This window comes from Sylvia atricapilla, chromosome 7 (genome assembly GCF_009819655.1).
Source record: "Sylvia atricapilla isolate bSylAtr1 chromosome 7, bSylAtr1.pri, whole genome shotgun sequence".
Taxonomy (NCBI): Eukaryota; Metazoa; Chordata; class Aves; order Passeriformes; family Sylviidae; genus Sylvia; species Sylvia atricapilla.
In genome coordinates, this window is record NC_089146.1 from 6,615,712 (window position 1) to 6,629,288 (window position 13,577).

Consider the following 13,577-nt stretch of genomic DNA (forward strand, 5'->3'; position numbering starts at 1 on the left):
AAGACCAGATGGAAAAGATATAATTGTCTAATCTTTTTTTTTTCTTAGTATAAACCCATTAAAAGTAAGGATTAGCTTGCACAAGGGTAAAACTGCTAATGCAGTAACCCAGCATGGTTTTGTGAAGCTGGACAAACATCCTGCCTGTATCTTAGGAAGAATATTTTTTCACTTTTCTGTTCAGCTGATTTATTACAATCAGTCGTGTCGGAGGGTGCCTGAACTTGCTTCCTCTTTCCTTTGCAGTTTCCTTACTTTAGCTCAGATGGGACTTTGCTTTAAATCACATAATATGGTAGAAGATCTGTTATTTGACCTGAGACTAGGGTCACACAACCGATCTTAGCTAGTCCAAAATTAAATGTAAACAATGCTAGAATATATTGAATAATTCTCTACTTAAACTTGGGAGCTGCCAAGTAGAACAGTACTTTATTATTGCACAATAAAACACAATTAGAATAATGGCTGTTAATGTTTCAAGCTTTTTTTATTGAATATAGCAAAGATTTCATTCCACAATACTATTATTGCAGCTGGTTCTCTGCTGAGGGCTTGAGGAGACACTTCCTATTTTGTTTGATTTATAGCCATATAACATCAAAAATAAGAATTTTCAACAGCACAGTAGATGGAAAAGACAAAATTATTTTAAAAATTGATTGTGTTTCACAAATTGTTACTTCTACTTCATAGTCAAGTATTTCCTACTTCTGGAGAACTTCCCACCCCATTCCCCTCTTAACCATGATAATTGTACTTCCAGTTGGATGTCAAATTATTACACCAATAGGATAATTTTTATTATGAAATTTGTTCTTAAGAAAAGCTGAAGCTAAAAAGAAATAGCCATAGACTATGGTTTTAGAGACACAAGCTATAAAAATTAATCATCTGGTTTAAATAGTTTATTTGAGGCTCTGTTTTTTTAATTGTTGTTTTATTTGGTTCAAATCTGTAGCTGCAGCAGTTTGAACAATTCCATAATAAATTGCCATTAAAGGCTAAGAAAGTCTAGGAAATGTTGTGCATCTCAATAAATACTCCATGGGGGCACATGGATTCTTTAAGAGAACATCTTCGAGGTTGCTGTGAATTAATTCTGCTTCCTTGGTGAAGCCTCGTGAGTTCATCATCGTGTTCACTTTAGTTCCAGAATATTTCCAAATATATTTGATACTTGACAGATAATCAGGCATATTTCTCACTGTATCATGTGTCCTAAGAACATCTGTGATTGTTTTTCTCCTAATCTGACATGGGATTAATTCACATTCAGATCTTCCTTTGATGGACATGTGTGGTGAGCAAAAGGGTTTAAGATTTTACTTGGTTAGTGTAGTTCATTTGGGACAGACAGAAAAGAGAAAAAGACCTTTTCTTTCAGAAAAAAAAAAAAAAAAACCAAAACCATTTAGCAATACTAAAAAAAGGGAAATTATGTGAGAAAATATGGACCTTCTCTGTTTAGCTGTTAGAGTTTTTAAGAATTCTGCCTTAACAGCTAGGAGAATTTCAAGCTCTTTTGTCAACATTTAGTACTGGCTGTAGAGTGCAGACAAATACTGGATATCATCACAGGCCCAAACAGATATGAAATGCTACAGTTTAGTGTCACTCTTTTTGCTTGTGCTGTTTAATACTGTGCTGTTCTGAGAGACTCCTAAAAAAGGCCAAAAAAGCTGAAACTAAACTATTGTTTTTTGAGAGACTGCCTGTGCCAGAAATGGTGCTTTCCCTAAAATAATCTTCATGTGATTGTGATTCACAGAAATTTGTGTTTTAAAAAAAAAAGTTAAAGGTCACAAACCATTCATTCACCTTCATATATTAGCTGTGCTGTGTGAAGGGAGTAAGTGGTTAATGGTCGGTGTGTTCTCTTTGCTTGCAGGGGGTTTTAGAGGGAAATCTGTGGATTCGAAGTAACAGTATGACCTCAGTCTCACAGCCTAACATGGGCGAAGCTTTCATAACCTTCACTCACTTATTGCATAAGCTGAGATGGGGAGAGGCACTTGTAGCAGGGCCAAGGTATCAAGACACAACCTCTGCTTTCAGGAAGAAAAAAGAAAATCTATATTATATATCGTCATTATCCCCTTTGTCACTTTTTGTATGTGTTTCATTACAAGTTTCTCTGAGAAGTTCAGATGAAATTCAGTGCATTTGTGTGTGTTCCCATGCATGTGTTCTCTAATTATTTATCTTTTATTTGCTGTAGTTTAGAGCAAAATAAACCTCAGAGCAAAATGGTGAAAGCTTAGACAGCAGATTTGAGTGCCTCTTGAGTTCCACAAACTGCTATTGTGATTGATAATTATGTAAAAAGACTGGTTTATGTGATTTGAAAAGAACGGGAAATTTCTGCACTAAATATAAAGTTTTTAACAGCCTAAATTTTAAAGCCCAGATTTTAAAATGGGTAGGATGTAACCATACAGATAAAAACTGGAATATTCTGGTTAACTTTTATATCTGGAATATTTGTATGACAGTGCTTTGTTTAAAGGTTAAACCAGAAATAGATTATCTTTTTACAGAAAATCAATACATTTGGAACAGAAAGCAAGACAAATTTTGTTGGGGTAATTTTCAGAATAAAATCTGAAATTTTGAAATACAGAATTTTCCTGTAATTTTCCTGTAATTGAAATGCAGAATTTTCCAAGCCACCAGAAATATTCATTGTAGAGCACTTAAAAGAGATTCTGATGTAGCATTTGGTTTTAGGGAGAGCTTCAAGAAACATTAATTTTGTGGATGATAGTCAGTTACTTTGATTTTTAAGTTTGTGATAGGCACAACAATTTTAGAAGAACTTTGCTTTGTGTTGAAGATTATAAAAACTGAATTTCCATTTGGCTGAAGCTCATAGTACTGCACCTGCAAAAAAGAATATGAATCTGTGTTTGTTCTTGCAGACAAAGGGTGGTTGGGCAATTCAGCATCTGTTCATTAAATATGTGCTCTTGTGCCTGGAGACAAGTACAAAACCAGGAGTTCTGCTCCATATGACCTGCTCTGTTCTAGAAACCTCGTCTGTGTTGCTCAGTCTTGCAACACTGGCTACAGTCTTTTGTGAATTGAGATTTTTGGAACAAATTTAACTAGTAAGAATAAAAGTCTCAGCATGTGAGACACATGATGAAAAGCCTTTGAGAAAAGTATGAACACAGTCACAGTAATCCAAGAAGTGTTTTCAGTCAGGACACAACATTTTGCTTACCAAGTTTTAATTTATTACATTAGCTGTGAAATTAGCTAAAACTCAGATGGCTGTGAGAAACAGAGATGAATATACTTGATTTTAAAACGGATTGATTAATCTATTCCTTAAGATTGCAAAGAAACTCCTTGTCCAGGAAAAAATAATAACTTTATTTTGCAGAAGATAAACAATACAAAGAGGCTGCGCTGCAGAAAAACAAAAGCTCATACATGCTGACAGAAGTAGAGGAAGCTTTCCCAGGACATGAAAACACAGTACAGTTGGTGGTGATGATAGGATTTGAATGTTTGTTTGTGTTTGGGAGTTCTTAACTTTAACACGAATGCATATTTCCTTAGGTGTCAGATTGTTTTGTGCCCACTGAAAAAGGATTTTTATCCTGACCATAGTAAATACAATGGCAGTAATTCACAAATTGAGTACATTTAGCAAGAATTTAGAGTATGAAGTCTTAATATAAGCAGTGTTGTAAATGTCCTAAAGGTCTATTAATGTTGTGTTTTTAAGGAGTAGAATTTTTTACCAATTTATCCCCATTTAAAAGACTAGAGAATGAACTGTGTAATCTTTGATTCAATGATATAAAATCTACATAAATCTTAGTAAATGTGAAGTTCATCTTTGCAGTTTCATTGCTAATTAGTCAGACAGAACAGCCATAAAACTGGTATTTACTACAGTAAATACCATCAGTTCTTTGAAATACCAGAAGAGGCATAATTTGCTGCTATTCAGCTTCTTGTTTTGATCCCTATTGTAAAAATAGCTCATCATTTAATCCGTTGTAAAAATAGAATCTTGGTGTTTTGATTGGTTGATTGGAGTTTCTTAACTCCCGAGATATAAAAAACTGCCTTCAGGAAAGAGGAGAAAAAAATTGTGCTTCAAATAAAACAAACAAAAAGTTTGTTGTGGAAAGAAAGGCTAAGTCCTATCTCTGCCTATATCCCTATCTTTAAATTATATATTTTTGGACTAGTAACTACCACGCTCTGCTCCTTTCTGCAGCAACAGTGTCTCTGACATTAGCAGGTGACAGTCTTGAAGATTCCTTTGAAGTACTGTCACCAGAAAAGGGTTCAAACTGGCTGGCTGACTGGTCTGAGGACTGAACAACAGCCCCTATCTTGAGTAATTTTCACTTTTGCCAAATATTTAAAGAAGTAGCCAGGTATAATCTCAGCTCTAATAGGAAAACTTGGTTCAAGTATTCAAGTCTCTATAATAACATAAAAAGAGAGTGCGTCTTCACCAAGTCTTTGCTTTAGATCAGAAATGGGATTTTGAAGCGAATCTCTCGTGTTCACCCTTACTATGCAATGGCTCGTATTGCAGAGCAACTAATGCTTAACAAAAAAAAAATAAAAAAAAATGAAAACGTGCTCCAGAAGCACACTGGAAAAAATTACTATTGTGTTTACATTTGTATAACCATTTTGGGGCCAATGTGTGAACCCAAGGAGGGGCTGAGAACTTTTCAACTTGCTTGCTGATTCTGGGTTGCTTTGAAACGTGCTGAGTGGATAGTCCTGGAAGTCTGCCAAAGCTACAGACAAAGTTGCAACAAATGGCTCAGAATATTTTGCTGGAGAGGTACATGTTTTTTTACTGGATAAACCAAGAGCATATTCAAAGAAAATAGCACAGAGACACTATGCTCTGTTTTCGTGGAAAAGCTGGCAGCTTTTCAGGTAATTCAAAGGCGGAAAAAGTGGTGTGAACATTGAGTAACAAATATATTCTGTTGTTTATTTTCAGGGAAACAACTTTTGTAGATAGGATTTTATTAAGGAAATACGAAACACTTTTAGTAGTACTTATTCCTAGTAGTAGTACTGTTAGTCCTTTGCCCACCTAACTCTGAATATGGGTAAAAGAAGCCTATGTGACCCCAGTCTGAATTGTTTCTCTGTGTAGATCCACACACATAGCATGGCACCAGTCCCTTGTTGGGGATATTCTGTGCTAAAGAGGCAGCCCTGTTTGCATCTGACTCTATCACCTCCAAGTGTATTGGCTCAGAAGGAAAGGAGTAATTACAGAATGATTAAAAATAATTTGAAAACATTTGACTTTCTTTTGCCTTTCCCCTTTTCCTTTTTGTTCTAGTGTGCTAAAACAGCAGTTTTGAAAGCATAAGGCGTCTTTGTGACTCAGTTGTCAAATACCACGTCAGAGAAACCAAGTGTTGGCCAGTGCTTCCTTACCTTTGCTCTACCTCACATGGTCTTCCAAAACCCAGAGTGTGAACTGTTAGATATGTGAGTAAAAGTTTGGATATCTCTTTTAGTGAGTGTTTCACGGGGACCTGAAGTCTGCTATACTTCATTGCTTAATAGCTTGTTCTGAACTTTGTATCTGGGGACAGGCATGGGGCTGTACAGTTGTATTAGTGCAGTCCTGTGGCCAGGCCCAAGGGCAGGGCACTGCCCAGTGCCTGGGAGAGAGCTGTGCTTTCTGTGCCCCCTGTGCTGAGTTGGCTCCTTGGGGTACTTTTATCCAGAGCCCACTGAACCGCGCTTCACAAACAACAGCTTCTCTGTGCTGCTTCTGCTAGCTGTGCACCCAGGTCCCATGGGTACATCTGTGTTCTGCTGAAATATCCTTTGTGAGACTAAAGACCTCAGTTTTCCTCTGCGCTGCTGCTAAAGTGTTAGTGATTTAACTGTTTCTGGTGGCTCCCACATGTTGCCTTTTGGCTACTGACAGTAGCATGAAGACATGATGCTGCTGGCTGACTTTTAGCATGCTGCTTTGAATTACTGTGTGACAGGAAAATAAAGAATCCTCTACTATAATTGCTTTGAAACATCACTTTGGATTTAGAACAATAAACATGCCAGTGGATTTCTTTAAGACATCAATGTCATTAACGGAATTTATATGGGACTTTCTTGTTGTCTGTGCTTTCTGCACTTAATTACCTAATTTGTGTTGGGACCATTCATTTAAAAGAATAATGTCATATTTCAGTGATGCCTCTATAAATCCTGTATAATCTGTCAAGTAATAAGTCTTATTTTTGTTCCAAGAGTAGATTTCTCCTGTATTATTTCATTACAAAAGTCTTATACAACTTGATATCAAAATTTAATTAGTTAAATGATATTACTCTTTCTTTTTTCCTGAAAGTGAATTGCGAACAGCCTCTTTCAGTTTTAAACATCTGTCTTGGAGAAAGTAAATTTCATTAAAACAGTTCTGATGCATCTTTTGGCTGATAAGCGATGAAATCACTCCGAATCTCAGGGGAGAAATCCTTCTGATCAGCCACAAACTGAACAAGTGTTCTGATTAATAGCAGAATTAAAAGATGGTATTTTAAAATACCTTACAAATCCTACTGTCCTTACAGATCCTGTCCTTGCTGCAGGATCCTTTGTAATTAGTTGTCCTCAGGAGCCTTTCAAAAATACTCCATTTAAACTTTTATTGCCATTACTTCATTTTTTTGCTTTATTGACAGAATATCAACGTTGGTGAGTGGGTGCTACATATTCACTTTGATAAAACAGTGTAATCACAGAATAAAAGGATTGCCTTTAATAAAAGAATTCCAGAGAATTCTTCCTAGACTTCATCTGTAGAGCCTCATCAGCTATTGGGAAACTGAATAGGCATTATTTGTGGTATTCCTTCTATTTAATTGCTGTTTCATACCTGAATGTATGTTTTTAATAACAGAAAATAGATTTTAGTCACTGTGCAGTCACTAGGGCTCTGATCCTAAGAAACGTTGGATGTAGTGGTCTTGGGAACAACTGTACGAGGAAGGAGGAAGATCTGCCTATCAGCTGAATGTTATCCATCAAAGCTTCCAGCTTTATGCATAAGAATGTTTTTTCTCATGCTTTCCAAAAACAAAGAAAAGCTGGGTATGATTATAAGGAATATAAATAACAAATAATCTTAAGAGGAAAATACTCTTTAGTCATAGAGCTAAGTTAATTACATTTACCACGGAAAGCGTGAAAAATGAGAACCAGATAGTAAAATATAATCGAAGAGATGAATCCCTGGCAGAACCTGATGGCCATGAGAAATAGCTTCATTTCTGGTAGAAATGTTAACTACTCTTGTAAGCAAGTTTGCATATTTTAAGGTATTAATGAATCTTTCCAAAAGTTTTAAAATAATTTCAGTCAGCTCTTTGTTCTCACTTTACAGAGATGCAGAACACTGTGTTTATTATATACTCACCCGTACCAGTCAGTTGTATCGAAGAGACTTTTTTATGCTATACTTGCAGAAATTCTGGAAGCAGCCCCAGCTCCAAGTGCACTTCCTACCATTGTCATAAATCTCTAGCTAGATGTTTTGCCTTACTAGGTAAATTCTTTTGTAAATCAGTGGCTGTGCTAAAATCTGTTGCCTATGAAAGTACAGTGAGAGCTGTGCTCTGAGGTTTTTAGTTTCTCTGGAAGTCACACAACATATTTAGTTTCTTCCCCTCCATCCAGTTTGGGTGATATTTGAATTTTGTAATTACTGATGCTTCAGTAGTAAGCTTGGAGCAGCCTAGTCTTGGTTAATTTTGTAATAAAATACTCTGATTATATTTTTTTAAACTCTTACCACTGCTTCTGTCTATTTTGAAATGTAGATTGTTTTGCCGTGAAATATCTTTTAATAACAAAGTTATGCAGATGTAACTTTGAGTTTAAATCTTTAATTTCTTTGTTAGGTGACTTTTTAAATTGGCCACCACGATTAAACCCTAGGTAACAAGGGTTCTTGGCAGGTATTGTCATTGCACAAATGACGTTTGCTATTTGTTCATTTAGTATTCGACCATGCTGAGAGGTGGTTGTAGAAATCAGAAACATAAAACATCATTAATCACAGCTGATCATATTTTTGGACCAAAGTTCCTATAGTTCCAGCTGTTTTTCCTGCTGTATTTCTTCTGAAATAAGCGTGAAGCCTACAGAGTCCTCACTGCTATTTTAGTGAAATATGAATTGTGAAAGTAGTACTGAAGTGTTTTAAGGTTTTTCAACTATTAATAGATGTGACTGACATTAGGAATCTTCACTGATGTTTTTAACTGTGATAAATTCTCTTCTCAGTTATATGTTTGCATTTCCCAGCATGCATTTAACAAATATTATGTATTTAATTAATTATAATTTGTTAATTAGCAGATGCACAAGGTGCTGAACCAATGCAAATGAGGAGGCAATAGCATCCAGAATGATTAAAAAGATGGAAGATCTTAACATACTTCGTTCAGAATAAATTTTGATGGACATAAAACAGGCCCTTTATAACATCTTGGTTTGTCATACTCTTTGGATATATCACTGATCAGAGCAAGAAAATATTCCTTAGGACTTTATCCTGTTTTCATTGAGATAACAGCAATTCCTGTTGATCTCAAGTTTTTCCCCAGTCTGTTTCCACAGTGCATTTAGGGATATTATTGCAGCCTAAGACGACAAGTTGTTTTCCATAATGAGGAATGTGTTTTAAGCTGTGACTTCACACATGGAAGCACTTCATGGTGTATTTGTATATTCATTGAGAGTAGGTATTGACAACAAGAGGCAGATAGATCCAGGCCATTAGAATATAACTTCCAGAGCTTCTAACAGTTGGACTCTTTCCTGATGGTGATTTCAAGAGCTGTCAAACTGCCTGCTCTCTGTGGTGTACTAAGCAGTTTAAATCATTGCACAGTATTAAGAAGGGTCTCTTCACAGGACAAAATAACACTTTCTGAGAACACTGTGAATCTTACAATGTTGCCAGGCACTATATTTTCAAAATTCATATTTCAAATAAAACTAAGAAAAATAAAATATTAACCTAGGGCCCCTCCACAACTTGAAAATATAAGGTATAATTTCACATGTTTACATGTTCTGTGTCTCTTTCTGCCAAGCATCAAAGCTTTGACACTAACAGAATAACCCCACTGCCAGTGTAACTTACCAGTAACAAGTCTGGAAAAAAATGTGGATAGTAATAAATTTTAAAAACCTGTTTCTGCAGCTTCTGAGGATTCTGTAATTCTTCACTGTCCTCCTAGGCAAGAATGGAAAGTATAATGAAAGGATATAGAAGACTTTTCCAGAACAGAGGTTATTGAAATGAGCCTTAAAAATAATTATTTCATTCATTAGCACTGTTTCACATATCTTGGAAAACGTCTTAAAAAAGAAAAACAAAAAAACCCAAGAAAACAAAAACACAAACCTTCTGTGATTCTGCTGTGAACTCTAATGACTCTCACACTAATATAAATATGAAATGGCAAATCTAAGAAGCAGCATCCAATCCAAATCATGGCATTGAAATCATCAGACTGTGACCCGCTGCTTTATTATCTCAGAGGACAGCTAGTAAGAAAATGTCAGAGTAAGGAATGTGAAATGTAAAGCTTTGCTGGTGGGATAAGCCTCAGGCTTATTGATGAACTCTGCCTTTTCATTCAGACTCTGAGCTGAAATCTTCTGTTCCTAAAAAAAATACATATAATTCTAAAATACTTCTTTGAAAATATTTATTCTGAAATTGAAGCATTTCCTTCCCAAGTTTGCACTGCCCCCTCTCATAGAAAACCAATTTGTCAGGTAAGTACTTTTACTTAGAGCCAGATTAAATATTAATCAGATGGGTCACATGGGCTCATTTCATGCCAGGCCTGCAGCAATACTTTGCCTTATGCTTGATTTTATCACAAAGGCTTGTAAAAAATATTCACTTCTGGGTTTTCTTTACTGTTTCAAATGGAAAAAGAAAAAAAAGCCTTCATGAGGTGAGTGAAATAGGCAAAGTTTTTAAGACCACGTCTTCTTAGTTATTTTAATGGAGAGGCTGAATTCTTTCATCTGTCTTTTTCCTAGAATAGTGTCCTACTGTCCTGGTTTAGGGAAAATTTGTGAGAGAATCCATGACTGGGGTCCCTCTGAGAAACAAACCCAAATGGCCCTCCACCCAACCAGTCCAAGGAAAGAACTTCCTGGGAGAAAAGTGGAAAAAACTATTTATTTAACAAACAAAGTGCCCACAAGCCTAAAGAATGAATAATATGAAACAGTAAAACCTCTCTTGCTCTGAAGTGAGAGGGTAAATACAGAAAGTACTGGCTGTGAGTAGCTCTGTCCCTTATCAGTCCCTGTGGAGGTCCAGGCCCTGGTGGGCCACAGGTGGGAACTCCTGGTGCTCCTCTGGGTTCTCCAGTCCAGGACAGGTTTAAACAGTCCTGAGAAAAATAAAAAAACCAGCCCAGAGATCTTCTGTGCCTCAGGCAGCTAAAGCTCACCAAGAGCCAAGCAGGTCTCTGTGCCACTGCTTGTGCCTCAGCCCAGGAGCAGGAACACAGAGGAGTGAACACTGCTCTCAGCACAAACTCTGTGCCTCTTCTTTGTCCCCCTTCACCTCAGAGCTGGCCTCACAGCAGTGAGTGTCTCTCTCCAGGATCCTGCTCCATGAGGCTCTGCTTCATGCTCCTCAAGGTTGCTCCTCCATGGTGACCCTCCCCTCACCAGCTCACCCCCTTTTATCCCACTCATCCTTATTGTCTGGAGCTGTTTCTCATCAGGGGCAAGGTTGTATTGGGCAATTAACACAGCTGTTACTTAGCGGGGTTACTGAGTCTTGGTGGTACAGAACTTAACATACAGCTTAAACAGGACAGACAGTTGGAGATCAGAATATCAATCCAGGACAGCTATATATGGTATGAATTACTACTTCATTTCTTCATCCTATAGGCCATATATGACCAGTGATACCACAAGTCTTTTTTGATAGTACTACTGTTTTACAGCAGAGCTTTTTTATCTTTAAATTTCAGAAAGAGGGCACCAAATATCACTGAGGGGACAGTGTGGTTTTGATGAAACTCCTCCAACATGTAAATTTTGAAGGTTAAGGCATCTTGTTTCATACCCATTGTGCCTGGGGTTTGGAAATACATCTCTGTGTCACCTGTTACACTGAAGTCACTGGCTCACTTTGTGTTTTCTCATAGGTGCCAGTGTGCTGGCCTAAAGCTTTATTCAAGGCTGTAGTTGGAGACTAAAGGTTACACTCTTGTCTCTTATCTGTCTCAGTGTATGTTTCTGTAGCGATGAGACTTCAAGAAATTTAGTACTCAGGGAGGTCACCTGTGGCTGCCCTGTTGTTCAGAATATGTCTGCATATACTCTGGATATACTCTGAAGCAGTCTCATGATGACTTCTACATTATTGTTATTAGCAAAAGTAAACCAAGCATTTTACTACTATGAAGTTGAATGAATGAATAAGGCATATTTAATCATAGGTTAATATTCAAGAGCACACTGCCTGTTGAGAACCTGTGGTTGTGCAGTTCCAGTTGGGAATTCAGCAGGATTTCTAGAATTTTTTTTCTGCCAAAAATCAAACATACACAGAACACCACCTCTCTCAGGACATTGCATTGCTGATACTTTTGGATCCAGCAAATGTGAAAAGTGTGGTAAAGTAACACTCAGCAGCACTTCTGCATCTTCCTGCCTTTTGGATTCCCTCTGTCTCACTCAGACAGTACTGGTTGCTCCAGATAGGGAAAAGGATTATAATCAGAAAAGGACAAGGTACAGCTGTATTTTTCTGTACCCCAAATCTTGGTCTTATGGAATTTGGCTTGAATATTTATTCTTAGGCCTCTTGGCTTGGTACTTTTCCCTGTGAAGTTGAATTTGCAGTTGATGAATCCTTCAGAGATCTAAACAAAGACCTAAACTTTTGACAAACTTAGTATTTAATTTAGCAGTTGCAATCTTGAAAGACACAACAAAGAATTAAGGACTTAAGTTTCAGACCACAGCTCTATAATATGCTGACCATAAAGTTCAGCAGCTAATAAAAATTTTAAAAAAATTATTTACTGTAGGCATTATCTTCCTGAAGCTGATTTCTGACAAGATGTTTTGTTATTAATGCTCTGTTTGGAGAATATTCTGTTACATCAGTTTGACTTGGATTTGAACTCAGTTCCAGAGGTGAATATTCAGTGCTGCAAAGTGAATGCTCCACCCAATGCACTGATTATTCAGGTTCAAGGGATTTCTTTTCCAAATTTTCCACCCAATGTGTAGGGACAGAACACTGGAGATGACACAACTACTTTCTGTATTTGTGGGAACTGTTGCTATGAGCAGATCTTAATCCCATATGTAATGCTTCATTTTCAGAAAACAAAAAAACTAACAACTCCCCACACACTACCCAAATAACAAAGAATTATTTATGACTGTTTTTAAATCATTTGTGTTTGCTCAGAGCATTTGATTGCTTGATAACCTCAAAGCCGCTTGAAGATGTTAACTTATTTGATAACCTGAGCAAATGCTCGTCTCAGACTGAGCCCTCATGGCAAAAGAAGTCTGACCTACAAACTCACATAATTCCTGCTTTAACTGATGGATTTAGTAGCCACAGTAAGAGAAGTTCACTTTTCCTCTTCAGTACTTACTCCTCAGACCTTGGTTGTGAAGCTGTGCAATTGTCAAAACTTTGAATTTAGCAGATCAAAATGCTGATTTATGGGTATCTTAAATTTAAATTTGTGCCAAGTGCAGGTGGGTTTAGCTGAGTAGAGCAAAATCTTGAATCTGTGGGTTATGCAGTCTTGGAGATGGGCAAAACCCAGCCAACACGGGCCTGGACAGTCTATTCTGTTGATGCTGCTTTTGCAGGACAATTCAACTGAACAATCTTCAGGAGTCCCTTCCAACCTCAACCATTATGTGCATCTGTGGTTTATTGTTTTTTCTGTATAACTGAATTATTATTTCTCCCTCCACAGGAATATATGAAATTACACACATGATCGTTGCACTGTGCATCTGGTGTTACACGTAAAAGAAACGTGACGAAGATGGAGAAGTAAGTAAAAAGATCATTAGTAAAACATAGTTACATTTTACTGTCCAACTTCTTTACTTTGACAGGGTTTTAATTTCCAAGATCTTTAAGGTGATGTTATCCTCTCAGAGGGGCCTTAGTACAGACAAACTTGCATGAAGCCCACAACACCTGTTTTCATACACCCTCTTTTAACATGATCAGCTTGAACCTAAAATACTGCCCTAAATAATTAGCGTAATTAGTGACTTATCACTGTACAAAAAAACTACGCTTAGGAGAGCCTGCAGAAATTACCTTGGAAATTGCAATAATGGATGTGTCTTTCAGTAATGCTTTGGAAAGCAAAAGTGTGCTAATAGAGGGTGCTATTTGCTAATTGCAATAATTGCTATAATTTTGTTCATTATTTAATACCAAATCCAGGTGGAATAAAATGAAAATGGTTGATGCATGTTATTTATGGAATAGAATCTAAGCATGAAAGTTGTCTGAATATAATGTTTTA

At 36.8% G+C, this 13,577-nt stretch overlaps 1 long non-coding RNA gene across 1 annotated transcript in view; it reads left to right on the forward strand.

The window, feature by feature from the left end:
- LOC136363818 (uncharacterized) overlaps positions 1 to 13,083 on the forward strand; it is a 57,448-nt gene extending 44,365 nt beyond the window's left edge. Inside the window, exon 3 of the long non-coding RNA XR_010744056.1 lies at positions 13,011 to 13,083. This is a non-coding gene — a long non-coding RNA (uncharacterized lncRNA). The remainder of the gene's footprint in view (positions 1 to 13,010) is intronic.
- Positions 13,084 to 13,577: the final 494 nt, after the last annotated feature.